Source organism: Chlorocebus sabaeus, chromosome 9 (genome assembly GCF_047675955.1).
Source record: "Chlorocebus sabaeus isolate Y175 chromosome 9, mChlSab1.0.hap1, whole genome shotgun sequence".
Classification (NCBI taxonomy): domain Eukaryota; kingdom Metazoa; phylum Chordata; class Mammalia; order Primates; family Cercopithecidae; genus Chlorocebus; species Chlorocebus sabaeus.
The window spans coordinates 47161929-47188583 of NC_132912.1; the positions used below are offsets into that span (position 1 = coordinate 47161929).

The following is a 26655-nucleotide window of genomic DNA, read 5'->3' on the forward strand; positions in this document are numbered from 1 at the left end:
TGGAAGTTTATGGAACTTTGTTTCCATATGGAAGTTAACTGAAATTTGTAAAAGTTTTATCACACCATGAATGTCACTATTCATATTGGTAGTTCCTTTTTTACACTTAAATTGTCTTTGGAATTTATTCCTGTGGACATACACATACATGTATATATAATTTTATAATTTCTCTGTGGTATTTTCCCTTTGTATGAATATGCCACATTTAATTCACCAACTCACCTATTCATTTGCATTTCTGCTATTTCAGATTTTTCACTATAACAAAAAAGACTGCAGTAAAAATTCTGACGTATTTCTGTTTGAGATCATGTGATAGTTACTATAGTGTTTATTTATAAAAATTCATCTTTAGCCTTTCAAAAATTAAATCACATAAAAGAACTTTATAAATGGAATATGGTATACAAATGTCAGGTACTTTATCTGAGATTCTGGCATTTTCTGATTTTTACAAAATATCTCTTCCTTTTTGATAGTTGCTTTTTTGGACACAAAAGACTTGACTTTATTATTTTTTTAAATGACAGCTTATGAATGTAAACATCCCATTTCCCTTTACAAGTTTCTTGAAACTGCTCCCTTTTCCTTTAATGACTCAACAGAGCACACATAAAGAACTGCACAAACGTACATGCACACCCCAGAGAGCCTTGTGTGAAAATCCCTCTGTAGGTAGTTTTCTGTGGTGGTTACCCTTTTAGTTTGCTCTAAAACATCCTAAGAAGAGAGAGGAAGGATATACTGGATTCCCTTCCAGGCTCTTCCATCCTATATCAATGTGCTTGGGGCTTCTGATGCGTTCCAAGCAGTTCCAGCCAGGCAACTTTGCCTTGGCAGTAACAAAGTTTCTTAGTTTGCACAACATTTATTAATGAATAAGTCAGCCTGACTCTTTGGCATGGAGTCCTTTGCTTTTCATTTGGGTAAATTAACTTAAGAACCCTAAATTCAACTCTTTGAATTTCCTGTGTATTCTTTTATTGAGGAAGCGGTGATCCTAGTGTTTTTAGATATGGTCCAGGCAGCTGTGACTGCCCCAGATGAGGTTAAGAACATTTCTGTTTTCCCCTGGCTGAGACCTCACACGTTGGTCTCAGTCTCAAAGGGAAAGTCACCAGCTGTTTGGTCAGTACGTTCATTTGTTCATTCACTTGACATGCCTTTATGGAACACCTGCTGTGTGGTCGGCTGTGGTAGAAGCTCAGGATGCAAACACGATGATGATGATGATGATGATCACACTGAGCACAATGATGCTGGGTTTAGATGTGCTTGTTTCCTGGTAATAGCTGGAGAATATTTTTTCCATTTCATGAATATACTACATTTAATTGATCAATTTTACAATTCATGCACTTTTAGAATGTTTGTTCCAGTGATTTACATGATTAGCTGCTTTCATCCTCACAATAATCCTAGAGGTTGGCAAAATTGTTCTCACCCCTATTTTACAGATGGGAGGAGGAAGGCACAGAGAGCGAAGCAGTTTTCTTATAAGTGCTCTTACTTGGTGAGCCTTGGATCCCATCCTAGGCAGCCATATTCCAAAGACTACATGCTCCAGAACTCTGCTCTCTCCACCTGTCCAGAAGTAGTTGCTGTCCTAAGGAATTCACAGGCTAAAAGCTCAACATGCAAATAAGTCACTTATAGTACAAAGTAGTAAGAGACAATAGGTGAGCACTTACAGGACAGGCCCAGCACAGAGAAGAGGGGACTAACTCACCTCTGCAGGTAGGAGGAAGTCTGCTGGGGAGACTCCTTGTTTTGAAGGATGCATAGGCTCAGCCAATCAATTTAGATTCCTAGAGAAGGCGTCTGTACATGGCAGTGGTGGACTATGTGGACAGTATGAGCAGTGGTGGACTGTTGACAGTGTGAGCTCACCTACAGCAGGGCAGTGCAGAGGAATGGGAGGCTCCCCAAGAGAGTCCACTTGGGGTCAGAAGTTCAGGCCCGGACACTCTGCCTCTCACGACCTCTGGCAAGTTGCTTAGCTCTCCTGATGTGGTCTTCACTTAACAACCTCACACACTGGCCTCAGTCTCAAAGGGAATAATCAATGCAGAAGTTCCTTGTAAATGGCAAAGTGCTGGGCACTGTGATGGCTGCTAGCACTCCCTGGAAAGGACAAATGAGGCCTGGCGAGTCTCATGGGGGGCAGCGTGAATCACGGCTCTATCGCCTTGCTCCAGTGACTGCCTCGTAAAGCTGCATCTAATCTCTAGGTTCCAGCCTTGAGCTCCTCAGGAAGGGTGTCAAGTATCACGTTTCACCAGGAACTGTTGGTGTTGATCCACAGTCAGGGCCTGGCCAGCGAGGTGAGGCTGCGCTTCTCTGCGCCACTCAGCCATGGTCCCCTTTCTTCCTCCCTAGGCAGAAAGCGTCTGTTTCTGTACAATAACGAGAGCGGCTCCACTGATAACACAGTGGCTCAACCGGCCCTGACCACCAGAACAGTAGCACTGGTTAATTCTGTGCACAGAAGCAGGGACTTTCCCTAAAATGGTTCTCAGAAACTGGGAAAGTAAGACTGAGCTGAGGGTTTATCCTAGAAGAATGTGTCAGGATAGCCCTCTTGTTAACAGGTTTCATCCATGATTCAATCTGTAATTCCAAGAAGTCTTATTTTTTTAGACCTAACAAGCTCTCCATCAATAATGACTGGAGAAAGACTAAAGAGAATATTTAAAAAACTGAAACCTGCAATCTCCTGATGATGGAGACCAAAAATGGAAATAATCACAGAAATTTCTCGAGGTCTTCAGTCCCTCCAGTTTCCCAGGCTCCCTCTTGAGAGAGCTACGTTTCATTCAGACCAGGGAGAATTTGCATTGAGGGGTCCATCTGGGTGTACTCTGCTGAACCTAGCAGCCAAGCTGGCCAGAGGAGTCCCCGCTTGCACGGCGGATGCTGATGTTGGCCGGGAAGCCTCCCCCCATTCAGCTCTGCGTCATTCTTGGGAATGGGTAGTGGTACCTGTGTTCTCCTGAGGTCTGGGTAGTTTCCTTCCCTGGCGAAGCTGCAGTGAGGAGGTCACTGGGCATGGCAGTCTGGAGTTCAGTGGATCCTGTGCTTGCTGTAGCGCTCCCTTTAACTCTGGGTCTGCTGGGAATATGTGACCATGAAATGCACTGAGAAGAGGCAGCACCACATCTTTGGATAAAGATACTCCACCAAACTAACCGACTAACGTCATGACCCCAAGGTGATTCCCAAGCCCAGAGCCATGTCCACCCTGGACCTCCCTACCCAGCCATGCTACCTGTGTCTAGGTCTGGGGGCAACTCAGTTCTGCTTCTCTCAGAAGCTTCTGGTCAAATAATGGTCTGTCCTGCCTTGGCTGTGGTAAGGCTGTCACACAACCCATTTCGGGAAACTTTCATGGTGATGGTCGGGTTGGACGACCTGCTGCCTTTAACTCAGTGTCCTGGATGTCACCTGAAAGGCATCAGCTTCACAGTATCCCACATCTTGAGGCTCTGAGCTCCCTGCTTGCTTCCCGGCAATGTGTGCTTAGTCAGCTTCATGGTTGCTTCAAGCTTCCCACTTACGATGCCTGTATCTTTGTTCAAGTTCTTTTTAACATATTTTGTTCCTCCAAATTGTGCCATTTGAATTTGGTTTTACTTTGACTGACTATGATATTTTATGGAAATACATGATGATAAGCCCCCAGCAACTTGCATCCCCCTTAGTTGAAGTTTGAATGGGAGCCCTGAGCTGCACACTTCAATGGTGCTGAAAGAGGGTCCCAGAGAGGCAAGGAGGTGCATTTGGGCATGCGCAGCCCTGGCCAGCGATCCCCTTTGCTTTGTTCTTCTCAGTGTATGACCTCCAGACTTCCCAGCTCACTCATAGTCATAGCCAAAGTCACGTTTTGCCCTAATCTCCTACTCCCCTCCCCCTACTCCGTGGGGCACACCGGCCTCCTGCCTCCTTGGCCATGCCAGACACTGGCTCACCTACCTGGATGCCTTTGCACGCCTGTCCACAGGATGGCGCCGTCACCTCTTCCAGGTCTTTGCCCAAAAGTCACCTTCTCGGGCACTTGTTCTTCACCATTTAATTATTTAAAATTACAGCAGATTCCTAGAACCAACCATCCCTTTTGCTTTTTTTTTTTTTTTTTTTTTTTTGCCCTTCTCACCACTGAGCATGCTCTTTATTGATTGTGTATTTCTCCCAACTACTGTGTAACCCTTAGAATATAGATTTTTTTTCTTTACAACTTTTATTTTTGGCTCAAGGGCTACAAGTGCCGGTTTTTTACATGGATGAATTGCGTGTCATGGGGGTTTGGTGTACAGATTACTTTGTCTATAATAAGTAGTAAGCACAATAGCCCATGAGTGGTTTTTAATCCTCATCCTCCATCTTCCGCTCTCAGGTAGGCCCAGCGGTCCTTGTTCCCTTCGTGTCCACGCATATGTGGTGATCAGCTCCCACTTCCACATGAGATCATGGAGGACAGGTGTCTGTCTGGTTTGTTACCTTCCCAGTACCTGGGCAAGAGTGTGCATGAACTAATATGGAATAAATACTTTCTAAAGAATAAATGAATATTATATCCTCATATTATATAAAGAATATCATTTGAAGTATTTCTCCTTCTGTAACATTTCTCCAAGTAAAAATTAAATGCCTCTAGTAGAATAACTTTAAAACAACAAATAACTTCATTTATCCATAGATACATTTTTAAGACATCTTTTTACTTTGTTTTTTTATTTTTAAATTTTTTTTTTATTATACTTTAAGTTCTAGGGTACATGTGCACAATGTGCAGGTTTGTTACATATGTATACTTGTGCCATGTTGGTGTGCTGCACCCATCAACTCGTCATTTACATCAGGTATAACTCCCAGTGCCATCCCTCCCCACTACCCCTCCCCATGATAGGCCCCAGTGTGTGATGTTCCCCTTCCAGAGTCCAAGTGATCTCATTGTTCAGTTCCCCGCTATGAGTGAGAACATGCGGTGCTTGGTTTTCTGTTCTTGTGATAGTTTGCTGAGAATGATGGTTTCCAGCTGCATCCATGTCCCTACAAAGGACACGAACTCATCCTTTTTTATGGCTGCATAGTATTCCATGGTCTATATGTGCCACATTTTCTTTTTTTTTTTTTTTAATTTATTTATTATTATTATACTTTAAGTTGTAGGGTACATGTGCACAACGTGCAGGTTTGTTACATATGTATACTTGTGCCATGTTGGTGTGCTGCACCCATCAACTCGTCATTTACATCAGGTATAACTCCCAGTGCAATCCCTCCCCCCTCCCCCCTCCCCATGATAGGCCCCGGTGTGTGATGTTCCCCTCCCCGAGTCCAAGTGATCTCATTGGTCAGTTCCCACCTGTGAGTGAGAACATGCGGTGTTTGGTTTTCTGTTCTTGTGATAGTTTGCTAAGAATGATGGTTTCCAGCTGCATCCATGTCCCTACAAAGGACACAAACTCATCCTTTTTTATGGCTGCATAGTATTCCATGGTGTATATGTGCCACATTTTCTTAATCCAATCTGTCACTGATGGACATTTGGGTTGATTCCAAGTCTTTGCTATTGTGAATAGTGCTGCAATAAACATACGTGTGCATGTGTCTTTATAGCAGCATAATTTATAATCCTTTGGGTATATACCCAGTAATGGGATGGCTGGGTCATATGGTATATCTAGTTCTAGATCCTTGAGGAATCGCCATACTGTTTTCCATAATGGTTGAACTAGTTTATAATCCCACCAACAGTGTAAAAGTGTTCCTATTTCTCCACATCCTCTCCAGCACCTGTTGTTTCCTGACTTTTGAATGATCGCCATTCTAACTGGTGTGAGATGGTATCTCATTGTGGTTTTGATTTGCATTTCTCTGATGGACAGTGATGATGAGCATTTTTTCATGTGTCTGTTGGCTGTATGAATGTCTTCTTTTGAGAAATGTCTGTTCATATCCTTTGCCCACTTTTTAATGGGGTTGTTTGTTTTTTTCTTGTAAATTTGTCTGAGTTCTTTGTAGGTTCTGGATATTAGCCCTTTGTCAGATGAGTAGATTGCAAAAATGTTCTCCCATTCTGTAGGTTGCCTGCTCACTCTGATGGTAGTTTCTTTTGCTGTGCAGAAGCTCTTTAGTTTAATGAGATCCCATTTGTCAATTTTGGCTTTTGCTGCCGTTGCTTTTCGTGTTTTAGACATGAAGTCTTTGCCCATGCCTATGTCCTGAATGGTACTACCTAGGTTTTCCTCTAGGATTTTTATGGTATTAGGTCTAACATTTAAGTCTCTAATCCATCTTGAATTAATTTTCGTATAAGGAGTAAGGAAAGGATCCAGTTTCAGCTTTCTACTTATGGTTAGCCAATTTTCCCAGCACCATTTATTAAATAGGGAATCCTTTCCCCATTTCTTGTTTCTCTCAGGTTTGTCAAAGATCAGATGGCTGTAGATGTGTGGTATTATTTCTGAGGACTCTGTTCTGTTCCATTGGTCTATATCTCTGTTTTGGTACCAGTACCATGCTGTTTTGGTTACTGTAGCCTTGTAGTATAGTTTGAAGTCAGGTAGCGTGATGCCTCCAGCTTTGTTCTTTTGACTTAGGATTGTCTTGGAGATGCGGGCTCTTTTTTGGTTCCATATGAACTTTAAAGCAGTTTTTTCCAATTCTGTGAAGAAGCTCATTGGTAGCTTGATGGGGATGGCATTGAATCTATAAATTACCTTGGGCAGTATGGCCATTTTCATGATATTGATTCTTCCTATCCATGAGCATGGTATGTTCTTCCATTTGTTTGTGTCCTCTTTTATTTCACTGAGCAGTGGTTTGTAGTTCTCCTTGAAGAGGTCCTTTACATCCCTTGTAAGTTGGATTCCTAGGTATTTTATTCTCTTTGAAGCAATTGTGAATGGAAGTTCATTCCTGATTTGGCTCTCTGTTTGTCTGTTACTGGTGTATAAGAATGCTTGTGATTTTTGCACATTAATTTTGTATCCTGAGACTTTGCTGAAGTTGCTTATCAGCTTAAGGAGATTTTGGGCTGAGACAATGGGGTTTTCTAAATATACAATCATGTCATCTGCAAAGAGGGACAATTTGACTTCTTCTTTTCCTAACTGAATCCCCTTGATTTCTTTCTCTTGCCTGATTGCCCTAGCCAGAACTTCCAATACTATGTTGAATAGGAGTGGTGAGAGAGGGCATCCCTGTCTTGTGCCAGTTTTCAAAGGGAATTTTTCCAGTTTTTGCCCATTCAGTATGATATTGGCTGTGGGTTTGTCATAAATAGCTCTTATTATTTTGAGGTATGTTCCATCAATACCGAATTTATTGAGCGTTTTTAGCATGAAGGGCTGTTGAATTTTGTCAAAAGCCTTTTCTGCATCTATTGAGATAATGATGTGGTTCTTGTCTTTGGTTCTGTTTATATGCTGGATTATGTTTATTGATTTGCGAATGTTGAACCAGCCTTGCATCCCAGGGATGAAGCCCACTTGATCATGGTGGATAAGCTTTTTGATGTGTTGCTGAATCCGGTTTGCCAGTATTTTATTGAGGATTTTTGCATCGATGTTCATCAGGGATATTGGTCTAAAATTCTCTTTTTTTGTTGTGCCTTTGCCAGGCTGTGGTATCAGGATGATGTTGGCCTCATAAAATGAGTTAGGGAGGATTCCCTCTTTTTCTATTGATTGGAATAGTTTCAGAAGGAATGGTACCAACTCCTCCTTGTACCTCTGGTAGAATTCAGCTGTGAATCCATCTGGTCCTGGACTTTTTTTGGTTGGTAGGCTATTAATTATTGCCTCAATTTCAGAGCCTGCTATTGGTCTATTCAGGGATTCAACTTCTTCCTGGTTTAGTCTTGGAAGACTGTAAGTGTCCAGGAAATTATCCATTTCTTCTAGATTTTCCAGTTTATTTGCGTAGAGGTGTTTATAGTATTCTCTGATGGTAGTTTGTATTTCTGTGGGGTCAGTGGTGATATCCCCTTTATCATTTTTAATTGCATCAATTTGATTCTTCTCTCTTTTCTTCTTTATTAGTCTTGCTAGTGGTCTGTCAATTTTGTTGATCTTTTCAAAAAACCAACTCCTGGATTCATTGATTTTTTGGAGGGTTTTTTGTGTCTCTATCTCCTTCAGTTCTGCTCTGATCTTAGTTATTTCTTGCCTTCTGCTAGCTTTCGAATGTGTTTGCTCTTGCTTCTCTAGTTCTTTTAATTGCGATGTTAGAGTGTCAATTTTAGATCTTTCCTGCTTTCTCTTGTGGGCATTTAGTGCTATAAATTTCCCTCTACACACTGCTTTAAATGTGTCCCAGAGATTCTGGTATGTTGTATCTTTGTTCTCATTGGTTTCAAAGAACATCTTTATTTCTGCCTTCATTTCGTTATGTACCCAGTAGTCATTCAGGAGCAGGTTGTTCAGTTTCCATGTAGTTGAGCGGTTTTGATTGAGTTTCTTAGTCCTGAGTTCTAGTTTGATTGCACTGTGGTCTGAGAGACAGTTTGTTATAATTTCTGTTCTTGTACATTTGCTGAGGAGTGCTTTACTTCCAATTACGTGGTCAATTTTGGAGTAAGTACGATGTGGTGCTGAGAAGAATGTATATTCTGTTGATTTGGGGTGGAGAGTTCTATAGATGTCTATTAGGTCTGCTTGCTGCAGAGATGAGTTCAATTCCTGGATATCCTTGTTAACTTTCTGTCTCGTTGATCTGTCTAATGTTGACAGTGGAGTGTTGAAGTCTCCCATGATTATTGTATGGGAGTCTAAGTCTCTTTGTAAGTCTGTAAGGACTTGCTTTATGAATCTGGGTGCTCCTGTATTGGGTGCATATATATTTAGGATAGTTAGCTCTTCCTGTTGAATTGATCCCTTTACCATTATGTAATGGCCTTCTTTGTCTCTTTTGATCGTTGATGGTTTAAAGTCTGTTTTATCAGAGACTAGTATTGCAACCCCCGCTTTTTTTTGTTCTCCATTTGCTTGGTAAATCTTCCTCCATCCCTTTATTTTGAGCCTATGTATGTCTCTGCGTGTGAGATGGGTCTCCTGAATACAGCAGACTGATGGGTCTTGACTCTGTATCCAGTTTGCCAGTCTGTGTCTTTTAATTGGAGCATTTAGTCCATTGACATTTAAGGTTAAGATTGTTATGTGTGAACTTGATCCTGCCATTATGATATTAACTGGTTATTTTGCTCGCTAGTTGATGCAGTTTCTTCCTAGCCTTGATGGTCTTTACATTTTGGCATGTTTTTGCAATGGCTGGTACCGGTTGTTCCTTTCCATGTTTAGTGCTTCCTTCAGGGTCTCTTGTAAGGCAGGCCTAGTGGTGACAAAATCTCTAAGCATTTGCTTATCTGTAAAGGATTTTATTTCTCCTTCACTTATGAAACTTAGTTTGGCTGGATATAAAATTCTGGGTTTAAAATTCTTTTCTTTAAGAATGTTGAATATTGGCCCCCACTCTCTTCTGGCTTGTAGAGTTTCTGCCAAGAGATCTGCTGTTAGTCTGATGGGCTTCCCTTTGTGGGTAACCCGACCTTTCTCTCTGGCTGCCCTTAAGATTTTTTCCTTCATTTCAACTTTGGTGAATCTGGCAATTATGTGTCTTGGAGTTGCTCTTCTCGAGGAGGATCTTTGTGGCGTTCTCTGTATTTCCTGGATCTGAATGTTGGCCTGCCCTACTAGGTTGGGGAAGTTCTCCTGGATGATATCCTGAAGAGTGTTTTCCAACTTGGTTCCATTTTCCCCCTCACTTTCAGGCACCCCAATCAGACGTAGATTTGGTCTTTTTACATAATCCCATACTTCTTGCAGGCTTTGTTCATTTCTTTTTCTTCTTTTTTCTTTTGGTTTCTCTTCTCGCTTCATTTCATTCATTTGATCCTCAATCGCTGACATTCTTTCTTCCAGTTGATCGAGTCGGTTACTGAAGCTTGTGCATTTGTCACGTATTTCTCGTGTCATGGTTTTCGTCTCTTTCATTTCGTTTATGAGCTTCTCTGCATTAATTACTCTAGCCATCAATTCTTCCACTTTTTCTTCAAGATTTTTAGTTTCTTTGTGCTGGGTACGTAATTCTTCCTTTAGCTCTGAGAAATTTGATGGACTGAAGCCTTCTTCTCTCATCTCGTCGAAGTCATTCTCTGTCCAGCTTTGATCCGTTGCTGGCGATGAGCTGCGCTCCTTTGCCGGGGGCGATGCGCTCTTATTTTTTCAATTTCCAGCTTTTCTGCCCTACTTTTTCCCCATCTTTGTGGTTTTATCTGCCTCTGGTCTTTGATGATGGTGATGTACTGATGGGGTTTTGGTGTAGGTGTCCTTCCTGTTTGATAGTTTTCCTTCTAACAGTCAGGACCCTCAGCTGTAGGTCTGTTGGAGATTGCTTGAGGTCCACTCCAGACCCTGTTTGCCTGGGTATCAGCAGCAGAGGCTGCAGAAGATAGAATATTTCTGAACGGCGAGTATGCCTGTCTGATTCTTGCTTTGGAAGCTTCCTCTCAAGGGTGTACTCCACCCTGTGAGGTGTGGGGTGTCAGACTGCCCCTAGTGGGGGATGTCTCCCAGTTAGGCTACTCAGGGGTCAGGGACCCACTTGAGCAGGGAGTCTGTCCCTTCTCAGATCTCAACCTCCGTGTTGGGAGATCCACTGCTCTCTTCAAAGCTGTCAGACAGAGTCGTTTGCGTCTGCAGAGCTTTCTGTTGTTATTGTTTACTGTGCCCTGTCCCCAGAGGTGGAGTCTACAGAGACAGGCAGGTTTCCTTGAGCTGCTGTGAGCTCCACCCAGTTCGAGCTTCCCAGCAGCTTTGTTTACCTACTTAAGCCTCAGCAATGGCAGGCGCCCCTCCCCCAGCCTGGCTGCTGCCTTGCCGGTAGATCACAGACTGCTGTGCTAGTAATGAGGGAGGCTCCGTGGGTGTGGGACCCTCCCGGCCAGGTGTGGGATATGATCTCCTGGTGTGCCTGTTTGCTTAAAGTGCAGTATTGGGGTGGGAGTTACCCGATTTTCCAGGTGTTGTGTGTCTCAGTTCCCCTGGCTAGGAAAAGGGATTCCCTTCCCCCTTGCGCTTTCCAGGTGAGGCAATGCCTCACCCTGCTTCAGCTCTCGCTGGTCGGGCTGCAGCAGCTGACCAGCACCGATCGTCTGGCACTCCCCAGTGAGATGAACCCAGTACCTCAGTTGAAAATGCAGAAATCACCGGTCTTCTGTGTCGCTCGTGCTGGGAGTTGGAGACTGGAGCTGTTCCTATTCGGCCATCTTAAAAAGTGTGCCTGTGTCACATTTTCTTAATCCAGTCTGTCACTGATGGACATTTGGGTTGATTCCAAGTCTTTGCTGTCGTGAATAGTGCCACAATAAACATACGTGTGCATGTGTCTTTATAGCAGCATGACTTATAATCCTTTGGGTATATACCCAGTAATGGGATGGCTGGATCATATGGTATTTCTAGTTCTAGATCCTTGAGGAATCGCCGTTTTCTACAATGGTTGAACCAGTTTACAATCCCACCAACAGTGTAAAAGTGTTCCTATTTCTCCACATCCTCTCCAGCACCTGTTGTTTTCTGACTTTTTAATGATTGCCATTCTAACTGGTGTGAGATGGTATCTCATTGTGGTTTTGATTTGCATTTCTCTGATGGTCAGTGATGATGAGCATTTTTTCATGTGTCTGTTGGCTGTATGCATGTCTCCTTTTGAGAACTGTCTGTTCATATCCTTTGCCCACTTTTCGATGGGGTTGTTTTTTTTTTTCTCGTAAATTTGTTTGAGTTCTTTGTAGGTTCTGGATATTAGCCCTTTGTCAGATGAGTAGATTGCAAAAATTTTCTCCCATTCTGTAGGTTGCCTGTTCACTCTGATGGTAGTTTCTTTTGCTGTGCAGAAGCTCTTTAGTTTAATTAGATCCCATTTGTCAATTTTGGCTTTTGTTGCTGTTGCTTTTGGTGTTTTAGACATGAAGTCCTTGCCCATGCCTATGTCCTGAATGGTATTACCTAGGTTTTCTTCTAGGGTTTTTATGGTATTAGGTCTAACATTTAAGTCTCTAATCTATCTTGAATTAATTTTCTACTTATGGCTAGCCAATTTTCCCAGCACCATTTATTAAATAGGGAATCCTTTCCCTATTTCTTGTTTTTCCGTTGCCAAAGATCAGATGGCTGTAGACGTGTGGTATTATTTCTGAGGGCTCTGTTCTCTTTCATTGGTCTATATCTCTGTTGTGTTACCAGTATCATGCTGTTTTGGTTACTGTAGCCTTGTAGTATAGTTTGAAGTCAGGTAGCATGATGCTTCCAGCTTTGTTCTTTTGACTTAGGATTGTCTTGGCAATGTGGGGTCTTTTTTGGTTCCATATGAACTTTAAAGCAGTTTTTTCCAATTCTGTGAAGAGTCATTGGTAGCTTGATGGGAATGGCATTGAATCTATAAATAACCTTGGGCAGTATGGCCATTTTCACGATATTGATTCTTCCTATCCATGAGCATGGTATGTTCTTCCATTTGTTTGTGTCCTCTTTTATTTCACTGAGCAGTGGTTTATAGTTCTCCTTGTAAGTTGGATTCCTAGGTATTTTATTCTCTTTGAAGCAATTGTGAATGGCAGTTCATTCCTGATTTGGCTCTCTGTTTGTCTGTTACTGGTGTATAAGAATGCTTGTGATTTTTGCACATTAATTTTGTATCCTGAGACTTTGCTGAAGTTGCTTATCAGCTTAAGGAGATTTTGGGCTGAGACAATGGGGTTTTCTAAATATACAATCATGTCACCTGCAAACAGGGACAATTTGATGACTTCTTTTCCTAGCTGAATACCCTTTATTTCTTTCTCTTGCCTGATTGCCCTAGCCAGAACTTCCAACACTATGTTGAATAGGAGTGGTGAGAGAGGGCATCCCCGTCTTGTGCCAGTTTTCAAAGGAAATGCTTCCAGTTTTTGCCCATTCAGTATGATATTGGCTGTGGGTTTGTCATAAATAGCTCTTATTATTTGGAGATACATTCCATCAATACCGAATTTATTGAGAGATTTTAGTATGAAGGGCTGTTGAATTTTGTCAAAGGCCTTTTCTGCATCTATTGAGATAATCATGTGGTTTTTGTCTTTGGTTCTGTTTATATGCTGGATTACATTTATTGATTTGTGTATGTTGAACTAGCCTTGCATCCCAGGGATGAAGCCCACTTGATCATGGTGGATAAGCTTTTTGATGTGCTGCTGGATTTGGTTTGCCAGTATTTTATTGAGGATTTTTTGCATCAGTGTTCATCGGAGATATTGGTCTAAAATTCTCTTTATTTGTTGTGCCTTTGCCAGGCTGTGGTATCAGGATGATGTTGGCCTCATAAAATGAGTTAGGGAGGATTCCCTCTTTTTCTATTGATTGGAATAGTTTCAGAAGGAATGGTACCAGCTCCTCCTTGTAACTCCAGTAGAATTTGACTGTGAATTCATCTGGTCCTGGACTTTTTTTGGTTGGTAGGCCATTAATTATTGCCTCAATTTCAGAGCCTGCTATTGGTCTATTCAGCGATTCAACTTCTTCCTGGTTTAGTCTTGGGAGAGTGTAAGTGTCCAGGAAATGATCCATTTCTTCTAGGTTTTCTAGTTTATTTGCATAGAGGTGTTTATAGTATTCTCTGATGGTAGTTTGTATTTCTGTGAGGTTGGTGGTGATATCCCCTTTATCATTTTTTATTGCATCTATTTGCTTCTTCTCTCTTTTCTTCTTTATTTGTCTTGCTAGCAGTCTATCAATTTTGTTGATCTTTTCAAAAAACTAGCTCCTGGATTCATTGATTTTTTGGAGGGCTTTTTGTGTCTCTATCTCCTTCAGTTCTGCTCTGATCTTAGCTATTTTTTGCCTTCTGCTAGCTTTTGAATATATTTGCTCTTGCTTCTCTAGTTGTTTTAATAGTGATGTTAGGGTGTCAATTTTAGATCTTTCCAGCTTTCTCTTGTGGGCATTTAGTGCTATAAATTTCCCTCTACACACTGCTTTAAATGTGTCCCAGAGATTCTGGTATGTTGTATCTTTGTTCTCATTGGTTTCAAAGAACATCTTTATTTCTGCCTTCATTTCGTTATGTACCCAGTAGTCATTCAGGCGCAGGTTGTTCAGTTTCCATGTAGTTGAGCGGTTTTGATTGAGTTTCTTAGTACTGAGTTCTAGTTTAATTGCACTGTGTTCTGAGAGACAGTTTGTTATAATTTCTGTTCTTGTACCTTTGCTGAGGAGTGCTTTACTTCCAACTATGTGGTCAATGTTGGAATAAGTGTGATATGGTGCTGAGAAGAATGTATATTCTGTTGATTTGGGGTGGAGAGTTCTATAGATGTCTATTAGGTATGCTTGGTGCAGAGTTGAGTTCAATTCCTGGATATCCTTATTAACTTTCTGTCTCGTTGATCTGTCTAATGTTGACAGTGGGGTGTTGAAGTCTCCTATTATTATTGTATGGGGGTCTAAGTATCTTTGTAAGTCTGTAAGGACTTGCTTTATGAATCTGGGTGCTCCTGTATTGGGTGCATATATATTTAGGATAGTTAGCTCTTCCTGTTGAATTGATCCCTTTACCATTATGTAATGGCCTTCTTTGTCTCTTTTGATCGTTGATGGTTTAAAGTCTGTTTTATCAGAGACTAGGATTGCAACCTCTGCTTTTTTTGTTCTCCATTTGCTTGGTACATCTTCCTACATCCCTTTATTTTGAGCCTATGTGTGTCTCTGCATGTTAGATGGGTCTCCCGAATATAGCAAACTGATGGGTCTTGACTCTTTATCTAATTTGCCAGTCTGTGTCTTTTAATTGAACCATTTATTCCATTTACATTTAAAGTTAATATTGCTATGTGTAAACTTGACCCTGTCATTGTGATATTAGCTGGTTATTTTGCTCATTGGTTGATGCAGTTTCTTCCTAGCATCAATGGTCTTTACATTTTGGCATGTTTTTGCAATGACTGGTACCAGTTATTCCTTTCTATGTTTAGTGCTTCCTTCAGGGTCTCTTGTAGGGCAGGCCTAGTGGTGACAAAATCTCTAAGCATTTGCTTGTCTGTAAAGGATTTTATTTCTCCTTCACTGATGAAACTTAGTTTGGCTGGATATGAAATTCTGGGTTGAAAATTCTTTTCTGTAAGAATGTTGAATATTGGCCCCCACTCTCTTCTGGCTTGTAGAGTTTCTGCCAAGAGATCTGCTGTTAGTCTGATGGGCTTCCCTTTGTGGGTAACCCGACCTGTCTCTCTGGCTGCCCTTAACATTTTTTCCTTCATTTCAACTTTGGTGAATCTGACAATTATGTGTCTTGGAGTTGCTCTTCTCGAGGAGTATCTTTGTGGCGTTCTTTGTATTTCCTGAATTTGAATGTTGGCCTGCCTTACTAGGTTGGGGAAGTTCTCCTGGATGATATCCTGAAGAGTGTTTTCCAACTTGGTTCCATTTCCCCCTCACTTTCAGGCACACCAATCAGACGTAGATTTGGTCTTTTCCATAATCCCGTATTTCTTGAAGGCTTTGTTCATTTCTTTTTCCTTTTTTTTCTCTAGACTTCTCCTCTCGCTTCATTTCATTCATTTGATCTTCAATCATTGATACTCTTTCTTCTAGTTGATCGAGTCAGTTACTGAAGCTTGTGTATTTGTCACGCATTTCTCGTGTCATGGTTTTTATCTCTGTTAGTTTGTTTATGGCCTTCTCTGCATTGATTATTCTAGTTATCCATTCTTCCATTCTTTTTTCAAGATTTTTAGTTTCTTTGAGCTGGGTACGTAGTTCCTCCTTTAGCTCTGAGAAATTTGATGGACTGAAGCCTTCTTCTCTCAACTCGTCAAAGTCATTCTCCGTCCAGCTGTGATCCGTTGCTGGTGATGAGCTGCATTCCCTTGGAGGGGAGATGCGCTCTGATTTTTTGAATTTCCAGCTTTTCTGCCCTACTTTTTCCCCATCTTTGTTGTTTTATCTGCCTTTGGTCTTTGATGCTGGTGACGTACTGATCGGGTTTTGGTGTGGGTGTCCTTTCTGTTTGTTAGTTTTCCTTCTAACAGTCAAGATTCTCAGCTGTAGGTCTGTTGGAGATTGCTTGAGGTCCACTCCAGACCTGTTTGCCTGGATATCAGCAGTGGAGGCTGCAGAAGATAGAATATTGCTGAACAGTGAGTGCTGCTGTCTGATTCTTGCTCTGGAAGCTTCATCTCAGGGGAGTACCCTGCTGTGTGAGGTGTGAGGTGTTGGTCTGCACCTAGTAGGGGATGTCTCCCAGTTAGGCTACTCAGGGGTCAGGGACCCACTTGAGCAGGCAGTCTGTCCGTTCTCAGATCTCAACCTCCATGCTGGGAGATCCACTGCTCTCTTCAAAGCTGTCAGACAGGGTCATTAACATTTGCAGAGGTTTCTGCTGCTTTTTATTTAGCTATGCCCCATCCCCAGAGGTGGAGTCTACAGAGACAGGCAGGTCTCCTTGAGTTGAGGTGGGTTCCACCCAGTTCGAGCTTCCCGGAGGCTTTGTTTACCTACTTAAGCCTCAGCAATGGTGGTCGCCCCTCCCCCAGCCTCGCTGCCACCTTGCAGTTAGATCGCAGACTGCTGTGCTAGCAATGAGGGAGGCTCCATGGGCATGGGACCCTCCGGGTCAGGTGTGGAATATAATCTCCTGGTGTGCCATTTGCTAAGACCCTTGGTAAAGTGCAGTATTAGGGTGGGAGTTACCTGATTTTCCAGGTGTTGTGTCTCAGTTTCCCTTGGCTAGGAAAAGGGATTCCCTTCCCCCTTGCGCTTCCCAGGTGAGGCGATGCCTTGCCTTGCTTCAACTCTCACTGGTCGGGCTGCACCAACTGACCAGCACCGATTGTCCGGCACTCCCCAATGAGATGAACCTGGTACCTCAGTTGAAAATGCAGAAATCACCCGTCTTCTGTGTCGTTTTTGCTCGGAGCTGGAGGCTGGAGCTGTTCCTATTTGGTCATCTTGCCTACATCTTCCTCTTTTTACTTTTTTGTAAAAATTTTGAAAAACTTTTTTTCAGGCAATAAAAGTAATTCAGAATCATTGTAAAGAGTTTTTAAAAAGTACTATTCTTTTTAAAATTAGTAATTAGTAATAATCCCAGAGTCAACTGCTGTTAGCACTTTGCTGTATTTCCTTTTGTATTTTTATCTATGCGTGCACATTTGCATAGACACACACACATACTTCTATAAATACTTAATATTTGTCTACAAGCACATGTGTGTGTGTGTACATATGTGTATATATATATATTTAGGTTGGAATTGTACTACGTTTACTTTTATCATGTACTATGCCAGGAACATATTATGTATTGCTCATTGCTGGTCTTTCTGGAACACTATGTTCAGAGATATATTATCATTTCACCACATATAATCTATCATAATTTAACTAGTATGCTATTGTGGATAATAAGTGTTTACATTTTCATTATCTATTGAGTTTATTGGTCTTTAACAGCTCTCACTTTTATCTATTCTAATTCCTTTAGCTTATTTTGCTTGTATATTTTGCCTATCAATAACCTTCAAAGTTTAGTCTTCTGTTCTTACGTTCTTTCAGAATGGCATTTTCTTGACTCTCAGTGGTTTCGTCCCATGGCCTGTTTACCTTTAGTTCCTTGATTCTACCTGTCTCATCTTTATATTTTCTAGAGTAGATCCCATTTCCAGAATGTATTTCCTGGCAAGCTTTCACTGTGGTGAATGGGAACAACGTGACCCTACAGCCCACTTCCTACTCTGTCAGAACCCCCTCCTCAAAGAGCACACTCAGGACCTAAGGTTCTTCCCCCTGTGGCTGGCCAGGTTACAGTGCCCTCTGGAATCACATTCCCAGCCCTCCCTTGCTGAGAGAGGAACATTCCATGTTCTAGAGTCTCTAACATGTGCAGCCCCTGATGACGAGCAAGAATGTCCCCTCTCACCCAGCCTTGTCAGAGCCAAGTGAATGAAGCCCAGGCAGGCCTGGAGAAGCTGCCCGAGGAGCCTCAGTAGTCAATGCTGGCATCGTTTCTCTCTCAGCCCCTGTCTCCATCACTTTGAAGCTTTCTACTGGTTTCCTTTGAGTCCCCTCAGCTCCCCAGTCAGATCAAGGAAGAGCTGGTTGTTGCTCTCACAGACTTCAGGGACAAGCAGATCTAAGCACCTTGAGGGTCAAACAGACCTGCCCCAACCGCAGCGTTAAGGAGGAGATCCACTTCCTAAAAGTGTGGGGAGACGGCTATTGGTGGGATGCTCTATTTGCATCTGTCTCCACTGCTTGTCCACAGAACGGCTCCCTGTATTCTGGGAGTAGCGTTCCCTGGCTTCTCTGAGCTTCCCGCAGTTCACAACAGGCTGTTTCCCTTGATGGAAGCCTTTCCTCTTCTTCCACATCTGGCTGACTGCATGTCCTTTGGAGCAAGCCCTCTGGACTGAGGACTCGAATCTCTGATTGATCCGCTCACTACTCAGCTCCATGGTCTCAGTGATGTCCATGAGCCTCTTGACACAGGACCCATTCACAAGGGAAGGCACCTCCCCACAGATGCACCTAAAAGCTGTGGACCCTGTGATTCTCAGGAATTCAGCTGACTGATGGAGCAATCCTTCCCAGGCGGGTGGAGGTGAAAGACTCCCCTTGATCCAGACACACGGGTACTCCGTGGGTTTCTTGATGGCGCCAGTTCCTCTGAAGTATGGATTTTACTCCTTTGTGTTGTCTGATTAGATAAACTCTCCAAGATGAAGATCTGGACATATTGGCAAGGGACCTGGCTTTTAGAAAACACATAGTCCTCAAATTTAAAGTTTTAGGCCCTCTTTTCTCTCCAGGTATGTGAAGAAGATACCTTTGGCAAAGGTCTTGGTGGGCTGGCACCTGTATCTGCTTAAATTCTGGAAGAACTGGCTCATGCTCTGAGAATCTGCTTCTCCCAGATCTGATCTAGAAGTCTCATTAGATGTACGATCTACATTCTGGTCAGGGTGCATTCCATCTACTCGGCATCTTGGTCCCATTGCAATCCAACTTTAACCTTGATTCTCTGCCCCAGGAGGGGGGTGGTTATCTGAGAAGACACATCACTAGGCCCAGCCTCGGGCTCATGGGCCCGCCTGGAGCCGTGGGCCATCCTCTGGGTGGTTTACAGCCACAGTTGGGAGTGACATTGAGTTCAAGGGTTTGCTAGTTTGTAAGTGAATTTTATTGCTGTAATATTCTCACTCACTTGCCCTCTGATGTGCTTCCTTGGTCAGGAGGGAAGGTCAGGGTGACTCAGTGGTGCAGAAATTATCTTGATTCTTGGGCACCTCCAGGACCCCATGTGGGCTCTGGGTCCAAGGAAAGCAATGACACTCATGTTAGGACCCTGAATACTCAAGTTCAGCCTCTGCCTTTTTGTAAATAGTAAATCCACCCGAGGTTGTGTACATCCCAAAGGGGAAATGTGCCTTTTCCACCCTGTTACACAGCGTGGAGGTGCATTTACAACTTGAATGTGAGAAATTCACCCCCAGCTGAGGACCAAGGCCAAAGGGCCATCTTACTGTCAGGCTTCTCTGCTGCAGGCCTGATGTGCATGGCAGACTCACACCTCTGACGACCTCAGCCAGATGGGACAAGGGCCATTCAGGTGGGAATTCAATTTCTGGACCTTATAGTATAGCCATCCCATGAAATGTTATGTGGTTATTTAAAAAGCATGCTTTTGGGGTTAAGACATGGGAAGATGTTCTTAGTACTCTACAAAGTTGAAGAAAAGGACAAGCCCTCAGCTGCTTCCTCAGTACGACCCCCGTTTTGTTATCTGTATAATAGCCATATCAAAATGCTGATGATAGATATTTTTGGGTGACTTCATTATAGGAACTTTCTAATATCTTTCAATGTCTACAGTGTATGTGAATTATTTTGTAATGAGAAAAAGACACATTATTGAATTAATATGTTTTTAAAAAAACTATTAAAATTATGAGTTTCATAATTAATAATGAAGCCCCACCCATGGACTCATCGCCCATTCTCAAAAATTACCGCAACTGTGGGCTAGTATCCCATATATGAGTATATGAGTATAAAGCAACGGCAGTGCTGGTTGCTGGCGCTGATTCGTGGGGGCTGGGGTGTGTGGCTGCGCCTGCCTGGGGAAGGTGAGCCTCACTCCTCTGGGAACAGTAACTTTAACTGGAGCACAGTTGTTGAGGCAGTGGGAGTGGGAATGAGCACGCAGAATGTTCCCCAAGACTGATTGGAGCCAGAACCTACAAAGGGGATTAAACAAATTAAAAAGTAATCCTGGCCGCCTAATGAAACAGAGACTTTCTCAGCAGTGGAATGGGGGAGCAATGTCCAGCCATGATGTCACCACGGCCGGCCAGGCAGCTCTTTCCAGACACCTGCAGACGCTAATTAGTCCAGGCCTCCAGAGCAGGGATCCGGGCAGGAGCAGAGGGAGCAGAGGTCATTTTCCCCAGGACATTTGCAACCTGTCAGAGTTTAATGCCTTGTCCCTACAACCAGTCAGTAGAGTTTTGGTTTCTATATGCAGAAGGGGACAAGAATTGTCAGAGCCAGCTGACTCAGCCCTTAAATTCATCATGCCAGTTGTGGTAGAGACCACACTGACTGTTTGATCTTCAAAAGTCTCACTGATAAGCACTTCTTGCATGGGGTCAGGCTTTGGGAGGCAGTGGTGGCAAGACAGGGCAGGCTCTGCAGGGCCACTGAGCTCCCACTGCGGGACACCAAGTCCCCAAGGACAGTGGGGACTGCTCTTTATTTGCTTATTTCCAGGGGCCCCACCAGCCTTCATGTTGCCCTGTGTAGCCAAAGGGCCATGTCTATGCACAGACACATGTCATCTGGGTTTCCCAAGAATGGAAGAGACCAAAACTGAATTCTGAGTTTCCCAGTTTCCAAATATTCAGCCTGTCTTGATGACGTGAGCAAGCCCTCCTGTGTGGATGGAGTCACAGAGAGCTGGGCCCTGCTCATGGCTTCCCTCTACCTGCTTTTGGGGCCACAGCTAGATATCAGTCACTTCTCAGCAGTGGACCTCACCCCTTCCTAGCTAGGAGCACCAAACTCAACCCAGGACCATTCAGATTCTTTAGGCTACTTTAAAGAATCTGTACAAACCTATATAGAAAAGCAATTAGGAAACTTTAAAATGAAAACTAGGAGAAGGGACTAGCTCTCCATGATTCCAAAATGTATTTTAGGTTTCCATGGAAAATGGTGCCTGGTAAGAATTCCAGATACAACCTCCTCTCCCTTTACATGAAAAGACCTAGGAAGAAACAGAAACGCTTGGACACTAACAGATTCTTACTGCACGTGTATTGCATACCAGGTATCATGCTGGGTACTTCCAGCAGCTCATCAAGGTTGGCGGAGTAACTGACCCCACTTACAGAGGACACCCACCCGCCCAGGCACGCACAACCCCACAGACTCAGCCAGCAAGGCGGCACAATGGGTGTCATGTCCAGCCCTTCCTGGATCCCAGGGCTGTGTTCCTACTGAGGTCACTCATCTGGTCTTCAGAATCCTGGGGGAATTTCCACAACATGAGAACCTAAGGGGCTGAACCAAGAATCAAGCGCAGAAACTGGCAGAGTCCGAGCCTGGGACAGATGGGGAAGGACAATGGCTTGGTGCCTGTGGTCATCTCTTCCCTCACAGGCCCATGTGGTTGGCACTCAGGCCACAGTCTTAGGTTGGAGCTGTGGTTACTTTTTGGAGGTTTCATAGGAAGGCTTTGATAGCTGACCTCAATCATTCTCTCCCAGCCCAAGATGGAGCAAATCCATCAGCCTCGTTCAAAGGCCAGTACCTTCCTCTGTCATGGCTCAAAACCCAGGCCATGACCAAGCCCTGCCATGCCTGGCAAGGGAACGACTGTTGGCATTGACCAGAGAACTGCTCCCTGTACTGTTTCCCTGGCCTCTTTCCTCCACCTGATTTCCCCACAAACCCTCTCTTTCTAGATCTGTTCAGGGGAGCCAGAGAGTAGCAGATGAGAGGCAGTAGCACTATCTCCCAATTCTTCCCTCACAATCTGCCCCTGCAATGTCTTCTCTACACAGTAGCTATGGTGAGACTTTTAAAACATACATTCAGTCCTGTACCTCCTCTGCTGGTGCTCTTAAATAGCCCCATGGACTTCTTGTGTTGTAAAAGCCTTTCCTCCCTACCCACTCCACTTCTGACTCTGGAGGCCTTGCTCTTCCTGCAAATACCAGGCGGGCTCCGACCTCAGGGCCTTCGTGTGTGCTGAGCCCCCATCCTAGGATGTGCTTTGGCCAAATGTATTCATGCTCTGCTATGTCCACTGTTGGCTTGGAAAAGGATGAGTTCTCTTTGTCTTTTACCAAATGAGGACCTCGATTTCTGAAATACTGGTAATGTAAAAAAGAGTTCTGGCTTGAACTTGAGAAGTTGATTTTGTCTGACCTTATGAAATCTCTTGAGAATACTTAAAGGTGATTCAGCGAAGGGGAAGTGAACTGATCTTCCCTCTCTTAAGTGATCCACCAAGGAGAGGAAGGGAATCCAGAACTTTCAGGAGCAAAGTCATATATCAGAAAGGTGTCCATCATATATTCATTCAATAGACACCTACTGAACACTGAGCTCATGAGTTAGGAGGTGGGGACCCCACCTCGAATCAGAGAGCAGTCCCACTCTCAACGAGCTGATGGCTGGCCTAACTGAGGAGACAAATATTAAGTGACTATACAAACAATTATAAAATCCTAAGTATCATGAGTGCAGTGAAGGTGACATGGGCAGTTTTAGGTCTGTCTGGTAGGTCAGGAAGGGCTTCCCCAGAAAAGGGACATTCGTTGTAGAATATGAAAGATAAGTTAGAGAGATGCTGAGCAGCACTGAGAGATCCATGGCTTCCACCCTTCGGTGTTCACTAGTATCATTCAGTGAAACAGAAAACACCAGCAGACAGGAAGGCCTGGTGTGGGTAGATGGGGAAAAGAACAAGTTCTGTTTGGGACTTTACTGTGAGGTTCATTTGAGCCAGAGAAGAGTGAATATCAAGTGTAGAATTGGATATTACTAGATATAGCAAGGACAATATGCAGACAAAAGCATGGAAATGTGAGGAGTGGTCTGGCTTAAGGGACACGTTTGCGAGTCACCACCATGCTGTGCAGTAACCGAAGCCCTGGGTGCACACGAGTTCTTCTGAGGACAGAGTGCAGATGGCGCAGAGAAGGGGGCCTGGGGGCCACCTTGAGGAGCTCTAACATTCCAACTGTATGTAAAGAAGGATGAGTTTGCCAAGAAAGCAGAGACATTTCCTGATCAGCAGGAGGAAAAGCAGGAGACAGTGCATTGAATGAAGTCGAGGGAGGATTCTTTGGACTACTGGTGTGACATTTTTGTAAGTCTAAAATTATTTCAAAACAAACAGTAAAAATCAGTTTATTAGGGCTTATTAGGATGGAGGAGGGCCCAGCTTCTCCATGGTGGATAACTGCTCCCCATCAATAGGGACCTTCCTTAGTAGGGGTCCTCATCTTCCATATCCTCTTCAAAGAGCCACTTTAACGCCTCAAAGCTTCCTCCTCCTCATGCCCCTACACTTATCTCTGCATTCAAACCAGTGTCATTCCAGGACATAAACTGTGAAAAACGGGTGGATCATTTATTTTTCAACACTTTATATTTAAAGAAATGCTATTGGCTTTTAAACGTATGCTACATTTTAATATATCCCCACTTATTTATTAAACAAACATATACATACATTTAATTGAAGACACTACTACCAATTTGTACCAGTCAGGATAGGTCAGGTTTGACAGTAACAAACAAGCCCCAAGTCCTGGGGGCTAAAAGAACAAAGGTTTGCTTTCTGCTCAAGTGCTCCATCTAGTGTGGGTTGTGGGAGAGCTTGGTTTGTATTTATCACTCTAAGACTGCTCCATCTTGACAACTGTTTCCATGATTGCTGTGGTGGGGAAGGCAGGGCTCAGTCAAGCACTGCAGCTGGGCACTTCAGCCTGGGAGCTACACACATCGTTTCTGCTCACCTTTCATTAGCTGCAGGCAAGCACTGGTTGTGCCTGACTTCATGGGAGTGTGGAAGTATCCTTCTTGTGTACATGAAATAGAAGAAATCCAGAACCAGTCCATGCAATGTAAGGTTCTACCACAAGCAATAAAAGTCAGTAAAATCTCAACACTGTGGCAGAAACAGCTAATTGCTTAGTCAGTGTTCATTCTCCACTTCCTAATAGTACTGTTGCATGTCAATACCTACTGAAAAGTATCTAACTCTACAGATACCCTATTAGCTAAGGGGGGACATATGACCCAATTTTGGGTGTTTGGACAGAATCAGAAGTCACTAGGGGTGGGGCTTAAAGCAAAAAAATCTTTTTGGTGATCTGACAATGCTGGCTTGTGCCTTTGGCCTCTGTCCCTCCCCTGCCGTCCATCTTCTTCCTCCCATCTTGGACCCTGGACATGGTGGGAGCACGGCAGCTATCCTGTGATCCCAGCACAGGAGCCTCACCCTGAGGACGAGGCGGGGCAGGACTACTTATGGGGACTGGTCTTGGAGCTGGTGTTGAGCCGCTAGATCAGCTGTGGGCTTCTTCCCCCACATCGCCGCAGACAAATAAGCCAGCACTGTTAGGTCCTCTGTTACTTGCAGACAAACCCGATCTAAATGATGCAAATAAAACATTTCTATTATAACATGCTATAAATAATGATGTATTCATACAGTATAATTCTGGGCATTTTAGAAATATTTACAAAAATTGTCACAATAACATCACCTTTCAGGTAGTTAAATGGCATATAACTTTCTATAATGAATTTAGAACAATTTTTCTACAGGAAAACAGAGGGAAAATAAAATATTATCTACATGTAAGACCCACTTTGGGGAATAAGTTGTATGCTTTGAACTTCTTGTAAAACCAATCTAACATAATAATTTAAGACATTAAAGTTAGTTATTCAAACATTGATAGTGATAAATATAGCAGTTGTATCCATTCCTCCTCCAGGTAATCAAGACATTCTGGTTTTTTGATGTAAATTATTTTTTAAACATGCAGTTCATTTAGCAATACATGTATTGACAGCTGCACCTTCAAAAAAACTTAAAAAACCAGGGACCACAACATTAACTTGTTACTAAACTAAAAGAAACTTAGCTGAGATAGTGTTTCGGAAATCGCTAGGGATTTCTTTGAAAAGAAAACAAAAGCATTTACTGGGGTATAAAATTAAATTCATTATTTGGCAAATTTCTTTCTAAAATACCATGTCCACATGCATCTCTGTCCCAGCAATTCTGTTTTGTTGTGAATTATGTAGAACTTATTTTAATGTGTTTGCTTTACTTAAAAAAAGGAATGAATTATAGTAATCTTTTCATCATGCTTGCCTCACCGGAGGGGAGCTCTTAGGAGAGCTGTTCCAGGTGTAAGAGCCCCATCGGAATCCTTCCGCCTTTCTGAAACGCCCATGCAGGATCTTGAGGGCCTCTGGCCAGCGTTATTTTTTTTAAATCTCCCCTATTCCTTTAAACTTTATTTTTGTGAATAAAAGAACCTGAGACAATTTAGCTCAATTTTAATATTTTCCAAGCATTATTTTGACCAGGTAGCCAGGTTTAAGTAATGAACATTGACAGTGTCCATTATATAACTACACTTGAAGTTATTAAGGACTTAACCATTTTCTAATGCTAGCCTATTTTCTACACTGCTTTTCACATATATGCCCATTAAAAAATGGAATGTCTGTTACATTGATTGGTTTGTGAGTGTTTCTAGAAAACTGCAGTATGTGTGAAGGCCAATTTCCATGCTGGCATTGCATGCATCCAAATATTAACTCACAGAGGCACAGAATTAGAGAAACAAGAGAGCATATTCAAACACTAGCATGCCCCATTTCCCTTTTTATTGCTTGTTTGCTTAGTACTTCTTAAAACAAAAAGAAAGAATTGAATTCAACGTCCAACTACCAAAGAAAGAGTAACAGCAGGGCACATACTCAGGGCTCGAATGAAATTGTAAGCACAGTGGACATTGGTATAACCTTACTATCCAAAACTCTTCTCAACCAGGGCCTTCCAAACAAACTGGTAACAATATGATTTATGTTGAAATATACACAATAAATAACAATGTGTTCTTTGGGAATTTAAGAACTCAGACTATCCAAATTTGAATTCAGGTCTGTAGGAAGTGAGAAGCCTATACTAAGCAACTGTGCCACATTTCTGCTGCAGTTAGGTTATTTTGGACAATTATACCTAAACCGTCCTTGGTTTCATCCAGCACAATATATAGAGTACAAACAGGAAAGCATGCCAGCCAGTTAGGGGTTTAATAACGCGTGGTTTTTATTCTCTTGCTCTGAAAACTTGTATCAAAAAAAATTTAAATTAAGGAAAATAACTCAAGATTTATGGGCCTCGTGTGCTTTAAAAAAGAAAAAAAGAGTACCTACTGATTTGCTCAGATATAGCAGGCTTAATGGTTCCATATTTTGAAAAGCTGTTAAGAATGGTTTCTAACGCAGGAGAGGGAAAACATCCACTATCCCTTTTCAGAATTTAAATGGAAGGCAGAAACATTCTTTACACCCAAAATCT

The 26655-nt window shown here is 42.8% G+C and overlaps 1 long non-coding RNA gene across 1 annotated transcript; it reads right to left on the reverse strand.

Moving 5' to 3' along the window:
• Positions 1 to 4221: 4221 nt before the first annotated feature.
• Positions 4222 to 18094, reverse strand: LOC140712497 (uncharacterized). Its single transcript, XR_012094100.1, has 2 exons — positions 17547 to 18094; positions 4222 to 4511 (listed from the first exon to the last, which is right to left on the reverse strand). It is a non-coding gene; the product is annotated as an uncharacterized lncRNA (long non-coding RNA).
• Between the last annotated feature and the right edge of the window lie 8561 nt (positions 18095 to 26655).